The following is an 11,958-nucleotide window of genomic DNA, read 5'->3' as shown; positions in this document are numbered from 1 at the left end:
CTTCTGTCAATTTTCCTTGATCTGACGGCAAGCAAGATAGATACTGCCCCCTGGCCCTCAGTGTATCAATCAATGGGAACCGGCCACGTGCCAACCATCTATATTTCTTACACCTCCAAACCTAGACCCACGAGGACACATGTCCTCCAGGCACCATGTCGCTAACGTAAATCTCATGCGGCTTATCCATAGCGCGATGGCACCTGCCGTTGATCTCTGTAGATCTGATAGTGGAGAGCTTAACCCCTTACTGCACTGGTCTCATTGAAGATCTGGTCCTACAATCTATCTATATCTTGACCTAACATACGTGGCAGTCCCCCATTGGCCTAACGAAGCACCACCCTGGCAGATTCTGGTATTGCTTAATCTTGACCACACCACGTGTTAACCAGGCACTATGTTGCTAACGAAAAACTCATGAGTTTTCCATTGGCGCCATGGCACCTTGCCACTTTTTTGAAACTTTCCAGCCCATGAACCACATATTCACCCGGCCCGCCGTAAACATTTTTCAGTACTACGAACCTTGCCCGCCGAACATTGGGACTCACTATCGAAGCACCCTCGGGCTGGCTGGGCGCTATGTCCCTAAGAAGATTTTTTGGTCAACATATGATAGTGACATAGCGCCCACGATGCTGTGGAAATTTTTTGACCCACCAAAGAACCTTGGATGACTTGCCTCGCGGACCCACCATGGTCATGTGTCACTAGGGCACGATGTCGCTATGCTATCCGCCGTGCAACTTTTGAAAAGTAACATAGTGCCTACCATCGATCTTCTTAGATCTAACGATGGAGAACCTGCAGGCCGTAGAAACCATGTTATAAGGCTAAGGAATTAAAATAATATTAACTTTGGGAATTAGCCATTGGACGGGCTGGACATTTGAAAATTGAATCTTGGCAGGGCAGACAAATGATAACAGCTACCCCTTGCCATTCCACATAGATTGCTTTGTAGTAAGATCAATGGCAAATAATTTTCTTTAAAAAAAAATTACATTCGTGGTAGTGGAATTGGCCCTCGCTTTAGTGCTTAGAAATACCCCATCATTAAGATGTGAGCTTAGCATCCAGGGAGGCCAATCTTGAAGGAGAAGCGCTTGCAAAGCTGACATTAATGAAGAAAAAGAGATCCTATAATGTGTTCTCGGTCCATTCTTCTATTGCTCAAGTGCCTTTTGCTATGTTATCTATAGCAAATGAGTGCTTGGGATGGTTGACTGTTTGGTTCCTCTAAGCTTTAGGGAAGATGAGAAGTGGATGAGTAGGAAGACTTTTCTTAAAGCATCTTATGGAAAACGTGTTGGAGATTAAAAGAAGAGATACATTCAAATGGAGGTTGTTAGAAACAATAATGTAGCCCCTTGATAGACAGTTTGTTTAAGCAGCCTAAGCGCAAATCCATGCATAGCATCTGTAAGGAGTTTGGATTGGGAGCTATGGTTCAGATTATGCTGGCGACAATTATGGTCCTATAGGTTGTCAAAATTTCAAAGAAAGTTGTAGAGGTTATAATTGCAACCCAATTATTAGTGGTTATTATATTACACCTTGGAGAGCTCATCAAAAGTTTATTGACATTTGAATTGTTTGAAAGAATGCCTCAAAGAAATGTGGTACCCTAGACTGCAATGGTTGTAGGATATAGACAAAATGGATTTTTTCACAAGGCTATAGAAACTTCCAAGCAAATGCAATTGGCAGGTGTAAAGCCAGGTTCCACAACCTTTGTCTGTTTCCCCCCTGCCTGTGCGAAAGTGGGAGTTTGGAACAGGGAAGGGAGTCCATGGGAAAATTATTAAAAATGGTTATTGTGCAGATGTGTGTGTTAGCAATGCATAAGTGTTACTGTGGACTCAACAACTAGAGTGGCAGTGTTAGCTTGGGTTCAGAACAATGAGCGATGAGATGATGGCTTTGGAATTTCAGTTGGGGCTATTTTCTTTGGAATGATTTGCATTTTGCTAGGATATAATACTTACTATATCAAAATTCCATAGACAAGTCCCCTTACTCGAATTCTATAGGTATTCATAGTTGCATTCAAGAGAAAAAATCGTAAAATGTCAGAGGATCCCAAAGATCTTTCCAAGCTGGCTGGCAAGGAAGCAAATTTGATTATCGACAGGCTTTCTCATACAAACCAATTCAAATTTCTTGAAAAAGCCTGCCAACTCTTTAATGGAATGGCCTAGATCCAACATTCCTTAGCACAAATGAATTTGTTTAATGGACATTACAGTTGACTAATCATTCAATAGATTTGGTCTCTGGATTGTAGAAGAGCAGAGTGGAATGAGTAAGAATTGGCATAGATGTCCGAGCAAGATAGCTTTTTAATTTCTCCATTTCAGCCATAGATGGGACCACATTGCTTAAATTTTATTCATAGTCATTTTCTACGCATGATGCAAGCATAGTCATAGATATGGTAAAGGTTCAAGAAATTAAGTTTGATAAGGATGAGCGGGAATTGCAATAATTGCATGAATCATAAAGTTTGTCAACTTTTATCAAATATTTGTAGATGCATGAATCAAATTATAGACCGGGCACCTAATTGTTTCAATGGAATTTTATGTGATACTCTCACACAATATTTGATAATTGCAAGAGAGATGAGAATTTTGGTACTTGTGTCTGTATAAGGGCTAGCCTTTCAATAGACGCCATCATGGAAGAAAGGCACATTTTCTAGAGATAAGCACAGTTGGAGAGATCATAAACATAAAGTCCATAATCAGTGCAGTCATACACACCACATGCTCTTGATCTCTTCATGAGAAGGAGGATATGTGTTCATCAATAAAGTAATGTAACTTGAATGAATCATTCAAATATCAAAAGGAGATCAAAAAAGATTAATTATTCAATCTTCCTCTCAGAAGGTGTGAGGACTAAGTTTCAAGTCATTCTTGGTTAATTTTGTTGAGGTTAATTAACCTCACCCAAATCACGTATTTGAGAGATAGTTATTAACCACAGAAGGGTAGTTATTAACCTTTGTGTCTATATAAGGGCTCTTTTGGTCTTTGTAAAGGGACTTTTTGGTTTGAAAAATAAGGGAACACTATGATGAAATTTTGATTGAGAGATAAATTTTAAAAAGTATGTACACTTTTTATCTCTAAAATTGAAAATCTCTTTTGTCTTCTTGGTGCAAGGAAATGGAATGAGATATGCTTTGGGTTTCTTATTCTAAAATCAAAATTTTTATCTATTGTAGTAAACATTCTCATGGTACTATGTGAGTGTTTATAAATGTTAATGAATGTGCTTAGTAATACTGGTGGTTTTCAAGCGTAGTCCTTGATCACCTTTGTTATCAATCTTGTTTACCGAAGAAGGTTGTAAGGATGTGTGGTGCATTAGTCCTAAACGACTTTCTCCTAATCTTTGAAGTTTTAAATTCGTTATTTGAAAATCCTTTAAAAATTATATCATACGAGAAAGCTGCCCCTCTAAACATAGAGGAAGGCCACATACCAAGGGCCTCTCCAACTGTTGTGAACGGTTAACCATACACTATGTTCGGCAAATTCTACTGTGACAAATCTATTTACCAACAAGCCTTCAATTTCATATTTCATATATATACATGCAAGTAAATACGGAAGCAACTTCTGCTGTTTTATGATCTTATCAATCTAGGATGACATGTTTCTTTTGTAGATTGTCAGCAAATAGGAGTCAACTACGGATTGCAGGGAAACGATTTACCAAGTGTTGGTGATGTGGTTGCTTTAATTAAGAAAAACAATCTCAGGAAAATGAGAATTTTCATAGCGAACCATGATGTACTTAAAGCCTTTGTAAATTCTAGAATCAACGTAATTGTAGGAGTGGAAAACAGCGAGTTGCAGGCGATTGCTACAAATCAAGATTCTACAAACGGGTGGGTAAACGACAACATCGAAGCATTTTACCCTTCCACTAATATCACATGCATTTTTTCAGGAAACGAGGTTTTGGCAATGGGAGGAAATGATCAGTACATGCCATATCTTGTCCCCGGAATTAAAAACATTCAAACAACACTTGAGAATGTGAATCTGTAGAACAACATAAAGGTCTCCACATCCCACACCATTATAGTCATTGGCAACGGTTTCCCTCCGTCACAGGGAACATTCGACGACAACGTAACAGATAACATGAGTTCTATTTTATAGTTCCTACAAGAGCACGGCTCTCCTTTCATGGAAAATTTCCATCCCTACCATAGCTACAACCGCAACAAGAACCGAATGAATTTAGAATACGTGCTCTTTAAGCCCTCGAATCCTATAGTAGATGGCAATTTGTCCTACACCGGGACATCCAGATCTGCCGATTGTGATAACTAAGAGCGGATGGCCTTCTGTGGGGAACGATGTGGCAACCATTGAGAATGCGTAGACATATATGAATAATCTAATCCAGCATGTGTTGTCAAGTGCAGGGACTCCGATGAGGCCTAGAAGCAGCATTGAGACTTATATCTTCACTCTTCTCAATGAGAATTTGAAGAGGGGGGATGAAACTGAGAAATACTATGGCCTCTTTGTTGGAAATTAAACATCAACGTTGTAGGTTGTCCTCGAGCCCCATGCCCATCTACCCTGTCAGGTCACTGCAGGCATCCATGAATGGCAGGCATTCATTTTGGTAGGTGAGATTTTGAATTTGAATGCTGAGAGGAAAAAGAATGGAATGTGACAAAAGGAATGTTTCTACATTCATTTTTATTAAGTGCAGATCAAGCAGATCAAAGAAAAAGTTGCAGAGCTAAGCAGAGAACGAAGAGGAAGGAAGTTTGTGCCTGTAGTTACACGTGTCTCCTCTGTTCATTTTGTGAGTTTTTTATTATTTGTATTCGTCCTGTTGAAGCAGTGATTGCTGCAGGCACCATTGTATGCAGCCATTAGAGTTGTAGGTTTAAAAGTTTATTGAAGTTTGAAGTATTATCAGTTTAGGGTTATTTTAGGGTTTTCTAGTTGAACCCAAATGCTCCCAGATTTTGTAATAGTTTAATGAAAGATTGAATAGAAAGCAAGCAAGCATACTTGAATCTATTGATCTTCCCTTATATGTTGTATTTGAGAAATTTTTTTGAAAGCTTAAAGCTTTGGCTCTTTGGTTTTAATGGTGAAAGCATTCACATTGAAATTTGCTAAGTTATAATTTCTTTGGTGAAGCCGAGCTCACTCGACATCTATTGTTGTCAAGCATTTCTTTTAGAGCCGAGCATACTCAGCATCTATTGCTACCGAGCTCCTCTTTGTGCCGAGTTCACTCGGCACCTATTTCCTGTCACTCGACACCATCAAGTGCCGAGAAAGTGCTGAGTAATATCTGGCACTCGACACCTTCCTGTGCCGGGCACATTTTTTCTTCAAGTGCCGAGTAAAATTGGCACTCAACACCTTCATGTGCCGAGCAACTTTTAAGTGCCGAGCAAAGTTTTTTTTTTGGGGGGGTTGAGTTGTGTGTTTAAATTTATATTAATATTTCTAACATGGTATCAGAGCTTTGAGGCCCCACATCCACAATGAGTTAGGGCATTTGTTTTTCTTGGGATATTTATCATGGTAGGAGATGCAGGAAAGATATGGTAGTAGCCACCATCATTTAATGGACAGAATTATGATACATTTGCAAAAAAGATGAAAATCATTATGGTTGCAAATGATTTGTGGGAGTTTGTGGTCGATGGATTCAATGATGTGGCTAATCCAACTAAGTATGCTACCCTACCCTCACAAATGCACAGAAGACTCATTTGAAAGAGTCAAGGAGGAAGGATGAAAAAGCATTAAGCTTGATTGAAGTAGCAATGACAGAGACAATTTTTCCAAAGATTGCAGCAGCAAATTATGCAAAGGAAGCATGGGATATCCTTGATTTGAACTTCAAGGGGACTGATAAAGTCCACACGGTTAAGCTACAAAACATAAGGAGGGAGTTTGAGAACCTTCAGATGAAGGAAAATGAATCAGTTGCAAACTTCACTTAAAGGACCTCTAATGTGATTAACCAACTGAAGTCAAATGGAGAAGACTATCAAGAGCAGAGGATAGTGGAAAAGATATTGAGGAGTTTACCTCATAAATATGACCATTTGGTCATGACAATAGAAGATGCAAAAGACCTCACTACTTTGACAATGGATGAGTTGATGGGTTCTTTTCAAACCCATGAGTATAGGATCAATAGATCCACATCTTCTTCTACCCAAGAGCAAGCATTCAAGGCTCAGTGAAATCCAAGAGGAAGGGGGAGAGGAAGATATGGCTCAGGCAGGAACTCCAGAGGTAGAGGCCGAGGTAATGGAGGACAGAGAAATGCTACAACAGAAAGCTCAAGAAGAGCAGATGGAGCAAGTAGCTCACAAAATACTTCAAGAGGAGGTAAGAAAAACTACAACTCAAATAAGAGTAATGTAGAATGCTACTATTGTCATAAATATGGGCATTATGCAAATGAATGCTGGAAGAAGAAGAATGATCAGCTAGGACAAGCAAATGTGGCTGACATGAACATGAGAAGTGGACCCAATGCTGCTGCCTTCATCATATGTAATGTTGGTGAAGAAGGAAGCCTTGAGGTTTGGTACCTTGACAGTGGATGTAGCAACCACATGAGTGGCAATGAAACCTTGTTTTCATTCATTGACAAGAGTTTCAAATCTGAAATTAAAATGGGTAACAACGGAACCCTATCAGTTGTGGGCAAAGGATCTATTATGGTCCACACCAAGAAAGGTGAGAAAAGGGAGATACAAAATGTGTATTTTGCCCTTGGTATGAAGCACAATTTGATGAGCATTGGTCAGCTCATTCAAAATGGATACAAAGTGCTAATGGAGAATGACATGTGTGTCATTCATGAAAAAGATGGGAGCAAGAACTTACTTGCAGCAGTTCAAATGACAAAGAACAAAATGTTTCCCTTGAGGATAGAGACATGTTTCTCATCTCAAGTTTGTGTTGCACCTCCCACACAATCAGCTCTAAGGAGTGTGATTGAAGACCCCTCACAGCTATGGGATCTCAGGTATGGTCATCTTGGCTATGCTAGTTTAAATTTGTTATCAAATAAAAGAATGGTAGAAGGTTTGCCACGAATAGGAAATTCTTGTGACAAGTGTGAAGCTTGTATTTTGGGTAAGCAACATAGGCTTCCCTTTAATTCTGGAAATTCTAGGAGGGCTAGATATTCATTAGAGTTAGTGCATACTGACCTAGTCGGTCCTATGCAAGTTACTTCCATTGGGGAGAGTACTTATTTCATGACATTCATTGATGATTTCAGTTGTAAGACATGGGTGTATTTCTTAAAGAATAAATCTGAAGCATTTGAAAAACTTGTAGAATTTAAAGCCCAAGCTGAAAGAGAATGTGGACACTATATCAAGGTCCTAAGATTAGATAGAGGAGGGGAGTATACCTCCAATTCTTTTGTAAATTTTTGCAGGAAACATGGAATTAAGAAAGAGCTCATAGTCAACTATACACCACAGCAGAATGGAGTGGCTAAAAGAAACAATAGGACCATTGTTGAAATGCCAAGAAGCATGATGAAAGAGAAAGGTCTCGCAACTGAATTTTGGGGAGAGGCTATGGAAAAAGCAGTTTACCTAATTAATAGGTGTCCTACAAAGGTTTTTTGTGACAGAATTCCAATGGAAGCATGGTTACGAAGAAGATGGACAGTTGAACACTTAAGGGTGTTTGCACATGTGCCTAAAGAGCAAAGACAAAAAATTGATGAAAAAGGTGTGAAATGCATTTTCACAGGGTACAGTCCAGAATCAAAGGCATACAGATTGTATGACCCATTGAACAACAAGATGATGCTTTCAAGAGATGTGGAATTTCTCGAAAATCAGTCTTGGTATGGTTCAATTAATGAGTCAGCGAGCACTTCTAGTAAAGTGCCAATTATGAGTGAAGAAGATAATGATGAACAACAAGAAGGAGAAAATAGAAGAAAAGGCAAGCAGATTCAGACATTGCCGATCTCCAGTAGGCATGACAGAGTGTCAATGTCGAGTACCAGTGAAGACCGAGCTAGTCGGCAATGCAGCAGCAATGAAGATTCTAATCCTAGACTCTCCTCCCTATTACCAAGAAAGACCAAGAGTCTTAGGGAGATATACCAAGATGAAACGTATGAAGATTATGATGAGAGTGTTAATTTTGCATTATTTTCTCATAGTGATCCAGTATATTTTAAGGAAGCTATTAAGGAGAAGAAATGGTGTAATGCCATGGATGAGGAAATAGATGCTATAGAAAGGAATGAGACATGGGAGTTAACTGAATTGCCTCCCAAGAATCAAGTGATTGGAGTGAAATGGGTCTATAAGACCAAATGCAATGCTGAAGGCAAGATTGATAGGCATAAGGCAAGGCTGGTAGTTAAGGGCTACAAATAGCAGTATGGAAGAGACTATGATGAGACTTATGCCACAGTTGCAAGAATGGAAACCGTGCATGCTGTCATAGCAATTGCAACTCAGCACAAATGGAAGGCATATCAAATGGATGTGAAGTTTGCCTTTCTAAATGGTGTATTGAAAGAAGAAATGTATGTGGAGTAGCCACCTAGTTATGAAGTTGCAGGTGAAGAGAACAAAGTATATAGATTGAAGAGAGATCTTTATGGGCTCAAGCAAGCTCTACGGAAGACTCTAGCAAGAGAGTGGATCCAACATTATACAAGAGTATGGTTGGAAATCTAATGTATTTGACTGCAACTCGGCCAGACCAAATGCATGCAGTAAGTCTGATTTCTAGATTTATGGAAACACCAAAGGATTCCCATTAGCAAGCGGGAAAGAGGATCCTAAGGCATGTGCAAGGTACCAAGGGATTTGAAATTTTGTATACTGCAAATGATGATTTCAAGTTGGTTGGTTACACTGATAGTGATTGGGTTGGAAGTTTAGATGATAGGAAGAGCACTTCCGGATACATGTTTCACATGGGAACGGACGCAATTTCATGGGCATCCAAAAGCAACCTATTGTTGCTCAATCTATAGCAGAGGCTGAATACATTGCAGCAAATGCAACAGCATGTCAAGCAATTTGGCTAAGGAGGATCTTGATAGATTTGAATGAAAGGCAAGGGGATGGAACCACAATTTATGGTGACAACATCTCATCAATTGCATTGTCCAAGAATCTAGTCTTCCATGGGAGAAGCAAACACATAGAAATCAGATATCACTTCATTAGAGAGTTAGTGGAGAATGGGGATATCAAAATGAATTTTTGCAAGTCAGAGCAGGAGCTAGCAGACATTTTCACAAAGCCATTAGGCATTGGATGTTTTGTACACCAGAGAGAGTGTCTTGGTGTAGTTGATTTGGATCAGTTGTGATCCTTGTTTGTTTGGCTTGAGACAAAGGGGGAGTGTTGGAAATTAAATGTCAACGCTGCAGGTTGTCCTCGAGCCCCACACCCATCTACCTTGTCAGGTCACCGTAGGCATCCATGAACGGCAGGCATTCATTTTGGTAGGTGAGATTTTGAATTTGAATGTTGAGAGGGAAAAGAATGGAATGTGACAAAAGGAATGTTTATACATTCATTTTTATTAAATGCAGATCAAGAAAATTAGAGAAAAAGTTGCAGAGCTGAGCAGAGAACGAAGAGGAAGGAAGTTTGTGCTTGCAGTTGCACGTGTCTCCTCTGTTCATTCTATGAGTTTGTTGTTATTTGGATTCATCCTGTTGAAGTAGTGATTGCTCCAGGCACCACTGTATGCAGCCATTAGAGTTGTAGGTTTAAAAGTTTATTGAAGTTTGAAGTATTATCAGTTTAGGGTTATTTTAGGGTTTTCTGGTTGAAGCCAAATGCTCCCAAATTTTGTAATAGTTTAATGAAATATTGAATAGAAAGCAAGAAAGCATACTTGAATCTATTGATCTTCCCTTATATATTGTATTTGAGAAATTTTTTTGAAAGCTTAAAGCTTTGGCTCTCTAGTTTTAATGGTGAATGCATTCACATTGAAATTTGCTAAGTTATAATTTCTTTGTTGAAGCCGAGCTCACTTAGCATCTATTGTTGCTGAGCATTTGTTTTGGAGCCGAGCATACTCGGCATCTATTGCTACCGAGCTCCTCTTTGTACCGAGTTCACTTAGGACCTGTTGCCTGTCACTTGGCACCATCAAGTGCCGAGCAAGTGCCGAGTAATATCTGGCACTCGGCACCTTCCTGTGCCAAGCACTTTTTTTCTTCAAGTGCCAAGTTAAATTGGCACTTGGCACCTTCATGTGCCGAGCAAATTTTAAGTGCCAAGAAAAGTTTTTTTTTTGGGGTTGAGTTGTGAGTTTAAATTTATATTAATATTTCTCACACTCTTCTACCCTAATCAGCAGCCTGTCTACCCTGTAAACTTCTCGCTTAACTAGTCTTATGTATATTCTTTTGTCGCAATCATATTGAATCGTTTCCAATGATAAGCACCTTTTGATGATGAAAAATTGAATGAACTAATATATTCTTTATCTCCGACAAACATTCATGGAATTAATGAATCTCTCATTTTTTGAGGTCTCACCGCAATGCTTCGCACATATTTCCTTTTGAGTCCTTAAAATATTTTGCTGAACATATACTACTAGAATTAAAGAGAGGGATGATTAGAGACATAAATGGAGAGAGTAATGGGGAAGATTCGACAGGGGGACATTAAAGGAAATAAAGATAGAGATAGAATGGATAGGAAAACTTGACATAATTAAGGAAATATAGAGGGTTTCTATGGGGAGAGATGCAATGATATAGACAATAAAAGGAATAAATGGAAATGGAAAGAGGGACTGAATGTTAGAGGAAGAGATAAAGAGATAGAAAGATATAGATATGTGAAGGAATATGTAAAGGAAGGTAGAGAGGGACAGAGAGGGCACATTAATCTATAAGAATATATGTTATTTTTAAATTATTGAAATTAAATAAGGAATGAAAATTTAGTTTCTCTCTCACCCTCTCATTCAATCATTTACTTTAGGTGTTATAAATTACAATAAAATAAGATAATAATTTAAAAGATATATCTATAAAGTTGTAAAAGATAGTTTTTCTTTTCTAATTATTCTATAAATTTTAATGAGCAAATAAATATATAAAAATTAGTATTTTTTATTCATTTTTAATTAGTATTTGTGACTCAAGAATAAGATATAAATATTGAAAGATACATGAAAAAAGATAAAATATCCTCATAAAATAATACAATATTAAAAGATATTGTCATTAATAGAATATAAAACTATTCTTGTGAAGTGTGAGCTTGATGAGGGTATGGATCTGGTTGATCTTACTATCTGTAATCGCCTCAATTTTCATCTGCAGGATGGGGTTGCGGCTCATAGGTTTCCTTCTATGTCCAAGCAGCTTCACCATCAGAGGAAGGGTCGGGTTAACCGGGATGGGCACTGGACTCCTCCTCCCTATGGAGTTCTGAAAATTAACACTGATGGTTCTTCTCGTGGGAATCCTGGTCCGACTGGTTTTGGCGGAGTGGCTCGTTGTAGTTCTGGGAATGTTAAATTTTTCTTCTCAATTCATAAGGGTGATTATACTAACAATCTCATGGAATCTCAGGCTATTTTATATGTTGTGGAACAGTGTTGCTTGTGGGGATGGAGTAAGATTATTTGTGAGTCTGATTCCCAGGTGGTGGTGAACATGCTTTCTTCGCAAGAGCTTGAGGATGTTAGTTGGCAGCAGGCCACTGTTGTTAAGCAGATTCTTTTCTTCTCTTCCTCTTTTCAGTTCATTAGGTTCAAGTATATTCCGCGAGAATGGAATATACATGCTGATTGTTTAGCCAAATGGGCTTCTAGTCATGATCCGGGTTGGAATATTAGGGATAGGGGGCAACTGTCCTTTGAGATGGTGCAAGAATTTGATGATCTTATTACTCAGGATCGAGCTCCTTGTTGAGCT

General features: G+C 38.7%; 1 pseudogene; it reads left to right on the top strand.

The window, feature by feature from the left end:
• The first annotated feature begins 1,640 nt into the window (after positions 1-1,640).
• LOC149570204 (glucan endo-1,3-beta-glucosidase pseudogene) lies at positions 1,641-10,415 on the top strand (annotated as a pseudogene).
• Positions 10,416-11,958: the final 1,543 nt, after the last annotated feature.

The sequence above is a fragment of the Cupressus sempervirens genome, chromosome 3, assembly GCF_028749045.1.
Source record: "Cupressus sempervirens isolate cs-2001-9-10 chromosome 3, ASM2874904v1, whole genome shotgun sequence".
Classification (NCBI taxonomy): Eukaryota; Viridiplantae; Streptophyta; class Pinopsida; order Cupressales; family Cupressaceae; genus Cupressus; species Cupressus sempervirens.
This window is presented reverse-complemented; position numbering and strand designations above follow the sequence as displayed.